Raw genomic sequence first — 11,492 nt, 5'->3', positions numbered from 1 at the left:
CCTCATTGCAGTACACAAGATCCAGGGGGAGGAGTTGGAATCAGATTGAAGGCGTGGAGGGTAGGATTAGGGGTGGGGTTAGGGATCAGTGAGTGGAGATGTGTAGGATTAGGGGTGGGGTTAGAGATCAGGGGGTGGAGATGGGTAGGATTAGGGGTGGGGTTAGGGATCAGAGAGTCGAGATGGTTAGGATTAGGGGTGGGGTTGGGGATCAGAGGGTGGAGATGGGTAGGATTAGGGGTGGGGTTACGGATCGGGGTGGAGATGGGTAGGATTAGGGGTGGAGTTAGGGATCAGGGGGTTGAGATGGGTAGGATTAGGGGTGGGGTTTATGGGTCGGGGTGGAGATGGGTAGGATTAGGGGTGGGGTTAGGGATCAGAGGGTGGAGATGGGTAGGATTAGGGGTGGGGTTAGGGATCAGAGGGTGGAGATGGGTAGGATTAGGGGTGGAGTTAGGGATCAGAGGGTGGAGATGGGTAGGATTAGGGGTGGGGTTAGGGATCAGAGGGTGGAGATGGGTAGGATTAGGGGTGGGGTTAGGGATCAGTGAGTGGAGATGTGTAGGATTAGGGGTGGGGTTAGAGATCAGGGGGTGGAGATGGGTAGGATTAGGGGTGGGGTTAGGGATCAGAGAGTCGAGATGGTTAGGATTAGGGGTGGGGTTGGGGATCAGAGGGTGGAGATGGGTAGGATTAGGGGTGGGGTTACGGATCGGGGTGGAGATGGGTAGGATTAGGGGTGGAGTTAGGGATCAGGGGGTTGAGATGGGTAGGATTAGGGGTGGGGTTTATGGGTCGGGGTGGAGATGGGTAGGATTAGGGGTGGGGTTAGGGATCAGAGGGTGGAGATGGGTAGGATTAGGGGTGGGGTTAGGGATCAGAGGGTGGAGATGGGTAGGATTAGGGGTGGAGTTAGGGATCAGAGGGTGGAGATGGGTAGGATTAGGGGTGGGGTTAGGGATCAGAGGGTGGAGATGGGTAGGGTTAGGGGTGGGGTTAGGGATCAGAGGGTGGGGATGGGTAGGATTAGGGGTGGGGTTAGGGATCAGAGGGTGGAGATGGGTAGGATTAGGGGTGGGGTTAGGGATCAGAGGGTGGAGATGGGTAGGATTAGGGGTGGGGTTAGGGATCAGAGGGTGGAGATGGGTAGGATTAGGGGTGGAGTTAGGGTTCGGGGTGGAGATGGTTAGGATTAAGGGTTGGGGTTAGGGATCAGAGGGTGGAGATGGGTAGGATTAGGGGTGGGGTTAGGGATCAGAGGGTGGAGATGGGTAGGATTAGGGGTGGGGTTAGGGATCAGAGGGTGGAGATGGGTAGGATTAGGGGTGGGGTTACAGATCAGAGGGCGGAGATGGGTAGGATTAGGGGTGGGGTTAGGGATCAGAGGGTGGAGATGGGTAGGATTAGGGGTGGAGTTAGGGTTCGGGGTGGAGATGGTTAGGATTAAGGGTTGGGGTTAGGGATCAGAGGGTGGAGATGGGTAGGATTAGGGGTGGGGTTAGGGATCAGAGGGTGGAGATGGGTAGGATTAGGGGTGGGGTTAGGGATCAGAGGGTGGAGATGGGTAGGATTAGGGGTGGAGTTAGGGTTCGGGGTGGAGATGGTTAGGATTAGGGGTGGGGTTAGGGATCAGAGGGTGGAGATGGGTAGGATTAGGGGTGGGGTTAGGGATCAGAGGGCGGAGATGGGTAGGATTAGGTTTTTTTTTTTTTTTCAAAACTTTAGTATGGCTCAGTTTTTGATCAGATATAATTACAAACATCTCACTTTAATTACAAAAGATCTAATTACATATAAAGCACATTATTGGTCATAAAATAATTATACAATCTTCAAGCCAACATTGCAATACAATGCTTGTTCTGAGAAAAAAGACATAAGATAAAAGCACAGAATTTAAGGCTTTTACATTTTCTGAAGAAAATGTGTGCAGTTATTTCCAAGGCTAAACTCACTGTCACGATGTTAGAGTATTGTGGGTGGTTTTAAGGTCAGGTCAAACGAGACCACCCTCAAGTCTTTTTGATATTCTAGTCTCTAGATTAAAAACAAAATCTTTTAACCTAAGTACAGTATATAGTGATAGTTACTTAAGCAAACACCACTCAAAACAAAACCTACCATCATGTGGTTACTGGCGTGACCAGTAGTTACATACTGACTATATTCCTGTTTATCCCACTATTCCCACTTGATCCTTCCAGTAGCTCTTTTGAATTTCATAGGCGCATTTCATTTAGTATTTCTGTCTCTTTGTAAATTCCAACCTTATTTTATTCTGCTGTGAATCAATAGTCCAAACATGCACTCGATTCCTCCTGGACTAAATGCTGTATTCAGTTGAGTTAAAATAGCCATTAAAATAGTTCTTAAATGGCTAATTCAGTGTCAATATGTCACCTGTAACCCCACATCTGTTGTATTATACAATATTTTACCCTCATCTGTGGTAAACTCACATCTGTGTGCTCATCCTGGCTTTTTCCGCCAGTTACCAGTTACAGGTTTAAACACATTTGCATGTTTACAAAGTCACAACAAGCACTTCAGTTTGATGGTCCTTATCACTCTGACTTCCAAATTGCATCTGTTTCCACTAAATGAATTTTGTTGGCTGTACTCAATTGAATGGGCAGCTCTGGTTGAGTGATTGATATATGAACTCATTTACTTGCTCACTGATGTATCTCTGTATGATTTATTTTTCGGTGGGAGGTTGACTGGGTGTATCGTTCATGAACACATTTATTGGTGGACTGGTGAAATGATCTAGAATCTGCTCAGTGTGTGGATGCACTCTATGTGCAGGTTAATGGTTTGATCGACTGATCTGGAAATGACTCTGCTGAGCCTGAGAAGTATGTGTGCAATTTTGTTGTGATTGTGGGAACTTCAGAAGGCCAAATATCTGTCCTGAAATTGTCCGTTTTTCCAGGTTTCCTGAAGTAATTCAGTCCAAATGTACACATAATGACTGACAGACTAACAAAGGTATGTCACTAAAGTTAAACGTGAAGTGTAAAATGTATTATATATAATATTTATAATAATATATATAATATTTTTTTTAATAAATATATATTTTTAAAATCTATATTTATTTATTTTTAAATATTATATATTTATAATATTTTTATAAATATATTTATAAAAATATTATAAATATATAATATATTTTTAAAAATAAATATATATTTTTAAAATATATATTTATTTAAAAAAAATGTATAAATAAATATATGTTTATATATATATATATATATATATATATATATATATATATATATATATTATCTGGCCAAAACAAGACAAAACGTGCATGGCTGCTGTTGGCCTTATATGTCAATAATTTTTAATTATATTTAAAGTTAAATATACCAACAGTATGGTAAAATGTGTGCTATGATTCAGCCCACTATTCAAAAATGCACCAAGGCTGCATTTATTTGATTGAAAATACAGGAAAACAGTAATATTGTGAAATATTATTAACATTTTTAAATAACTGTTTTCTATTTGAATACATATAAAATATAAACTAAAAGTTCGAACTCATCTGGTCAAGGTCTATGATTCAGAGTAGGCCAGCCTATTTGTAAAATTATTCATTGTGTGTGTGTGCGCGCCTACTAACTAAATTTTGGGAACAAATTATTAGCCAGAAGTGACCAAAACCTGACAAAATCTCCAAGAACCTCCCCCCAGGGACGTCCTCATTTGTAAATGTGGTAAACGCTATGTGTGTCTGCGCGCTTACTCTTATGAAATAAGTATGGAAAGCATCTTGGATTTGGTCTCTCTCTAATGCTGTTATTAAATCCAAGCCGAGATCTCCAGAGAAGAACACCCACAAATCCATGGAGAAAGCTCATGCAACACAAAGCACATAATGAGAGGATCTTGAAGCAGGAGGTGAAAGCACAGAAAGCCTGATGTGGATGCTGTGCTAGAGATATTGTTTACCAGCTAGCGGCGTCTCCGACAGTTTAGCTTGCCGGTGGAGGCCGTGTCTGAACTTTATTCTCCGAGCAGCGTGTTCCAGAGGTTATCGGTTCTTTAAATCATCCGTGAGACAATCCTACTGTGTTCGCTCACTGTGGAGTCACCTCTCTGGTCTCCTCGATTTCATTCTATTGAGGACTGGATGCTAGGAATACTGTAGAGCGTAGGTCTCTCTCTAGCTGTCTCGTTTTAAGAGGATTCAGTTTCCAAACCTCTTGTACCCGCACTGCTGACCGTGTGCAACATGACAAGGGAACTACTGGGAAAATTATGGAAGAGAAAGGGGGATGTTGACATTCCTCAAAGGTGGTGTGTTTTTTCGATTGAGTAAATGTTAAGTAAATTTGTTTCTGTCTTCTTTGTTTAAGTTTGTTGAGAGAAATCAGCTTTGTGATGACTTAGCATCAATTGAAGGACCCAGAATGGACTAAATTGGTGTTGCATTGCTAGCAGTAAGAATAGCATGAGTGTTAACTCAAACGTAAACGTGAAAGGCGAAGCTTGAATTAACGGGTATGTCCCTCTTTGGCTAATGTACTTTCAAGATGGATGGGCAACATGACGACCGACATTAGAACCCCTTACCCGTATGTATTTTCAATGGCATATTATACACTCACGTCACGAGAATACTTTATTACTCGAACGAAGTAAATATACATTAATGACTTGAGCACATATTTATGAAAGAACTAAGTGTTTTAGCTAAGAATAAACTAAAAGAGTTACACAGTGTACCTTTAAAATAAAGGCTTGGTCTGGGTTAAGCATTATAAGAAGCATCTGTGATATTCTTCATTTTAACTTGGATCCACATCCACAAGTGGTTGCTTGTCGTCTTGGTGCCCACACAAAAATGTGCCATATAAATTCTGTAAAATAGAAATATCGTAAATTATAACAAAAAAAAAGATAAAGATGCATGCAACCATATAACCAAGACTACGTTTCCCACATTTTGTTGACAACATCATGAATTATGCATTACATGTCTTCCAGATTTGCTAAATAATTGCCAAGCATCATAAATATAAAAGAACAACTATATACAGTGTCTAAAAGTGATGGCTGGAGGGTATATTTTCTTTTTATTGACCCAACAAGTTAGATTAAACCATCAACGGATGAGGAAAATATTTTATATTTGTTAAATATGAGGGAAGAACAAAACAGTAATCTTGGTTAATAATCTAAAACAAAATTATACACCCAAAGAAATGGCAAGCTACAGGTTTAGTTTACGATGCGAAGGAAAAAGCATACATTGACTATATAGTTGTTTGTTCTCTCTTGTTTTTGCATGTGTGACTGCCTGGCCAGAAATTATGTCCGCACAATCTGGCATGTTTCAGTGCGTTATCACAAATAAAACAACTGACTCAAATCATTATTATTATTATTATTATTTTTTTTTTTGGTTTAAAAAAGAAAAGATGTCAATGCACATATCACTTTTGCCCACTGCTGTAAATACTAGAGCATATCATGTAAAAGTAACAGGGTTTACTAGCTGAAAATTGGATGCATCTTTTGAACAGGATTTTATCGCAGTCCAAGTATATTATCTGTGGTATATTGACAGCAAAGATGGCATAAAGCTTCAATTCCTGAACACACCAGTCTTTTGCAGTGGGTGTCCAGCTCATCTGAACAAGTTCTGGGTGAATGCTGGATCATTATAGAGGAATTTGCTTGTGGAAAAATATATGATTGATTTCACTTGAAGTCCTAATCAGATATTCTATCTGATCTATCCCTCCTGATAGTGATGGCCATTCATTGAAAGTGAAATGCATACATTATATTTTAAAGTAAAAGACCATAAATAAATGAATAAAGAATTTTATGTGCAGGAATTAAATATGAGCTTTATGATCAAGTTACTCTAAAGCCCCATTCACACTGACCGCGATTAAACCACTGGATGGCGGCGACTGGTTACTGGTCGTTGGGGGAAAAAAACAAAACAAAACAAACAAAAAACTTTTAATTGTAAGTGCTGTTTTTTTGTACAATATTTATTTTTTCTCAAAAATATTTGTTTTCCATCATGTCCATTTAGGAGCTCCCTATAAAGGATTTGTTGTGGAGTGAGGGGAACTAAAATACATGTTTATAGGGTTTGTAATTTTTGTAAACATTTTATTTACCAGTATTTTACCTCATTTTTATGTAACAATGAAAAAAAAAGAATCTTTTTTTGAATCGTGGGCTGTATCATTGTGGGTTTTTGTGGGCTGTGGGTTTTTCTTTTTCTTTTTTTTTTTAGAAGAAATGGTTCTATTTAGAGCCAGAAATGGTTCCATCCCCCGCTTCATATATGGAACTCCAAAATGGTTCTATATAGAATTTTTATAGAACCAATTTTTTTTTTTTTTTTTTTTTTTTTGGTAAAAGGTTCTACTGGCCAAGTACGGAACCCCAGGGTTCTATATAGAACCCAGAGGAACCCTTTTTAAGAGTGTATAGAACCTTTTAGGGGTTCCAAATACGTAGCGCTGATAGAACCTTTTAAAGTTCTATATAGAACCTTTTCTTCGGTAGTTATTTAGAAGAAATTTGTATTCATAGCAACATCACAGCACAATTATTACACTGTAAAAAAAATGTTGGTTTAACTTAAAAAAATGAAGTAACCTGGTTGCGTTAAAATTTTAAGTTCGTTGAAATGGAAAACTTGAGTTAATACAATGTTAAAACAATCAGAAACTCAAAATATTATGTTATCTGAATCACATTAATTATTTAACTTGATTTGACAATAGAAAAAAATTTTGTGATTACAAATTATGAACATATTATTTTTTTATTTATTTTTTATTTTTTTAAAGACTAAATGCGCTGTTCGAGTACACAATGGTGATGGTCCTGGTGGGGTTTAAACCAGCTATTACAAGCCAGTAGCTCTAACTGCTACACCAGTACTTATTCATTAATATTTGAAATGAGCATATTACTGAATCTTTCATGATTTTTCATGAATTTCACATTTCAAGCATGGCATATTCCTTTGTGCCTTCTTGGAATATAACATTGTAGTGCTGACTTGACCAAAAACAGGCTCGAATATTTAGGAAGGGAGTTATGTATATGAGCGCTGCAGTCTTCCTATTACCTAGTGGGATCAGCTCTACTAATAGATGCATAAGGGACTAGATTTGGTGGATTGAACAGCCTGATTGGATTGGTCACCCCTGGATGGTCTGTTATGGAAAGAGCTGAGTTGTCGTGCTTGTAGATTAGACTGTAACAAGCCACAGAAAACCGCCAAAACATTCCCTGTGTGGGGGCCAATTTTTTTTTTAATGAGTAAGGATCTGTAGTGTGATACAGATTCTTTTTTGAACGTTTTCTATTTTATTGAACGAGTTGTTTTTGTGAACTGAATCAGAAGAGTCGCTGGGATGAACCAAAATCCCCTATTTAGCTGTTCGAGCTCTTCTGGGATGTGTAATGATTAGGAGAATCAATTCTCAATGTTTAGAAGAATTGACTCTTTTGGACTCCCAGGTTTAATAATGTCAATACTAATAAGACATAATGTCTAATAAAATCAAGGTCACAGTTACATAAGGAGCCAGGACATAACATTAATTTTAATTGAACTGTCTCTAATTAACTACATGCTTAATGTACAGTTTGCTGTATGGCAGGTTTCCAACATTAAGTTTATTATATTTGTTTCTTATTTTTATTTGATGTTGTGGATTAAAAAAAAAATAGTTACATCATTAAGAAACTACAACTATGATCCTAAATGGCTATGTTGAGTTTTGATGAAGCATACCATATATAAACAGGGGTTAAACTTTACTTTCTATCACAAACACTCTCCATTTCATCCTAATCTTTATCCTTTGTGTGGATCTCTGGTGAAAGCAGGTGGGATTATTGACATTTACTCATGTAAATTTTGTGAAAGGTAATGTGTTATGCCTGAGTGGTGACATTTCTCAGGATGTTGTGAAATTGCTTAATGAAACAGGAGAGAGAGAATAGAGAAGTCTTTTATTCTGTTCTCCAGGTCTGGGATATTTTGACTCCCAGGTCAAAAGTTGGTCAGCGTTAACTTAGGAAAGCCTACGGTAAATGTCAAGCCACATAATTAAAAAAGGGATGTAATTAAGAGAGCTTTACCCAAGTTCAGTGCAAATGGTAAAACAGCTTTGTCTACAGAGCTTGTTCACAGAGTCTAAGCTGAGTTATTTAGCAGTAGTGCAGCAAATGTAACTGCGTGTTATGTTATAAAAAATATGTCGGGATATACAGTGGTGCCCAAAACATATTTAGACACTGATACGCCCCTGAAATGTTTAAAAATCATATAAAAATACGGCAATATTGTGAAATATTTTTCACGAGGCTGACATGGAGCAGATGATACGGACCCAAAAAACGACAACGAACGAACCCAAGTCCAGTTTATTACAGTTAAAGGATTAGTTCACTTTTAAATAAAAAAAAAATTGCTGATAATTTACTCACCCCCCATGTCATCCAAGATGTCATTTTTTCGGTTGAAAAGAAATTAAGGTTTTTAATGAAAACATTCTAGGATTTTCTCCATATAATGCCCTTCTTTGGGAACCAAACGATTCAAGGTCCAAATGAGAGTTTCAGTGCAGCTTTAAACGACACCAGGCGATGAATGTGGGACTTATCTAGGAGACTCAAAAAAAGATTTGTTCATTTTGATGAACGAGTTTGAACAGGAGAGTCACGAACGCTCATCACAGAACAGAGCAAGGCGACCATTTGTGCTTATAAAACGTAAAAAAAAAAATATATATTTTTTAAAATGACCGATCGTTTCGCTAGATAAGACCCTTATTCATCGTCTGGAGTCGTTTAAAGCCCTTTGAAGCTGCACTGAAACTCTCATTTGGACCTTGAACCATTTGGTTCCCATTGAAGTCCATTATAAGGAGAAAAATCCTGGAATGTTTTCATCAAAAACCTTAATTTCTTTTCGACTGAAGAAAGAAAGCCGTGGATATCTTCGATGACATGGGGGTGAGTAAATTATCAGCAAAAGTGTTTTTTTTAAAAAAAAGTGAACTACTCCTTTAACCAAAACCCAAAACGTATAACATAAACCATTAAAATAAGTCTAAAACATGAGCTATAAATTGGATCTGGAACAGCATAATTTTAATACACAACAAATTAACATGGCAAACAAAGGGCCTTAAATACACAATCATGTGGAAAAAAAAAAAACATGACGACAACAACCAATGATGAAGTGGAACCAATAAGCATGAACCAATAAAAAGACGCGATTAACAAGACAATGAACCAATGAGAACATGACGCATATGCATTCATGCCATGTCATTCTGTTTTTACTTTGTTTGATGAAGAATAGAAAGTTCAAAAGAACCATTAATTTGAAATAGAATTATTGTACAAGTGCTTGCATTTGGTTTCATCATCTGTTTGTTTTGAGTATAAAGTGTCCAATACTTTCTGGGGCCACTAACATTTCTCAAACACATGATGCCTCACCGTCATGAAACTGAAAATGACAATTAGAGTAAAATGACTTCCTAGAATATGGGAATTTGGTGCCTATAGCTCAGACACATCATCAACACTGATGGAAATATCTGAATTGTACACATTTTTACCAGAACAATGACAGAGTGCCCGCTTGAATTATATCACCCTCCTCCCACACCGCGTGTGTACAGCATATTTCAACAACAGTGTTTTCCCAGTGTGCATTTTGTCATTCGTGGTGGCTGTAAATGAGTGACAACTGCGCTGTCAGCCACCTGTCAGTTTGAAAGGTTTTGGGGGAGAGTCGGAGAGAGATAGCTGCTGAATTGAAAGCCCCTTGTCTGAGGTATCTATTGAATACTCAAGAACTGTCAAGACTAGAAAGTAGGTAGCCTATATACAGTCTGACGATTAGGAAATACTGGTGCTTATTGCCATTTATGTTGCACACATTTTTCTGATAACATCTTTAAATATTATACTATTTAAGACAAGCATTACTTATATACTATTTTGCTAAACCTTAAAGGGATACTCCATTTTTTTTGGAAATATGCTTATTTTACAACTCCCCCAATGTTAAACTGTTGAGTTTTACCTTTTTTTGAATCCATTCAGCCGATCTCCGGTTTTGGCCGTACCATTTTTAGCATAGCTTAGCATACATCATTGAAGTGCACAAGACCATAGCATTTCTCCCCAAAAAAATACCAAAGTGTTTCGATATTTTTCCTATTTAAAACTTGACTCTTCTGTAGTTACATCGTGCACTAAGACAGATGGAAAATGTAAAGTTGCGTTTTTCTAGGCTGATATGAACTATACTCTCATTCCTGCGTAATAATCAGGAAACTTCACTGTCGTACCATGAGTGCAGCAGGCGTAATGTTGTGTTAATGTTATTTCTTGATTATTTCGCAGGAATGAGAGTATAGTTCCTAGTCATATCAGCCTAGAAAATCACAACTTTACATTTTCCATCTGTCTTAGTGCATGATGTAACTACAGAAGAGTTAAGTTTTAAATAAGAAAAATATCAAAACACTTTGGTCATTTTTTTGTGAGAAATGCTAATGGTCTTGTGCACTTCAATGATGTATGCTAAGCTATGCTAAAAGTGGTACCGTCAGAACCGGAGATCAGATGAATGGATTCAAAAAGGGTAAAACTCAACAGTTTAACTCTGGGGGTGTTGTAAAATGAGCATATTTCCAAAAAAAAAAAAAGTTTATTGTCTGTATGAATTACGAGTCTGGATTGCCCCTTCAATAAAGCTGCATTTGGATCTCACCCTTCGTGTCTCAGAGCAATTCCTGACACAGGGTCTTTCAAAGCAGCTTTATTTATTCAGTGATGCTTATAATGACAACAGAATGACAGATTTCATGCATAATGTGTTTTGCTTTATTTATGCAGATATAGCCTACATATAAATGCAATTAAAATGTAATTTATTCCTGTAATGGCAAAGCTAAATTTTCAGCATCATTACTCCAGTCTTTAGGATCACATGATCATTCAAAAATCATTCTAATATGCTGATTTGCTGCTCAAGAGTTTAGTTTTATTATCAATATTTTTTTCTGCTTAATATTTTAGATATTGTGATGCACTACCATTCAAAAGTTTGTGCAAAGTAAATAAAATAAAAAAACTTTTATTCAGAAAGGGTGAAGTGTTTTACAATATTTTATTTATATTTTCTATTTCAAATAAGTGCTGTTCAAGAATCTTGAAGAAAAAAATAGTAAGCAGCAATAATGTTTTTTTTTTAGCATATTAGAATGATTTCCAAAGGATCATGTGACACTAAAGTAATGACTCTTACATTTCAACTCCCATTACATGAATAAATGACATTTTAAAATATATTACCATAGAAATAATTATTCACAATATTACTGTTTACACTGTTTCAATGCTGCTTTGGTGAGCAAAAGAGGCTTCTTTCAAAAAAATGAAAACATCTTAATTATTTCAAACTTTGA

This window comes from Pimephales promelas, chromosome 6 (assembly GCF_988280905.1).
Source record: "Pimephales promelas chromosome 6, fPimPro1.hap1.1, whole genome shotgun sequence".
NCBI lineage: Eukaryota > Metazoa > Chordata > Actinopteri > Cypriniformes > Leuciscidae > Pimephales > Pimephales promelas.
This window is presented reverse-complemented; position numbering follows the sequence as displayed.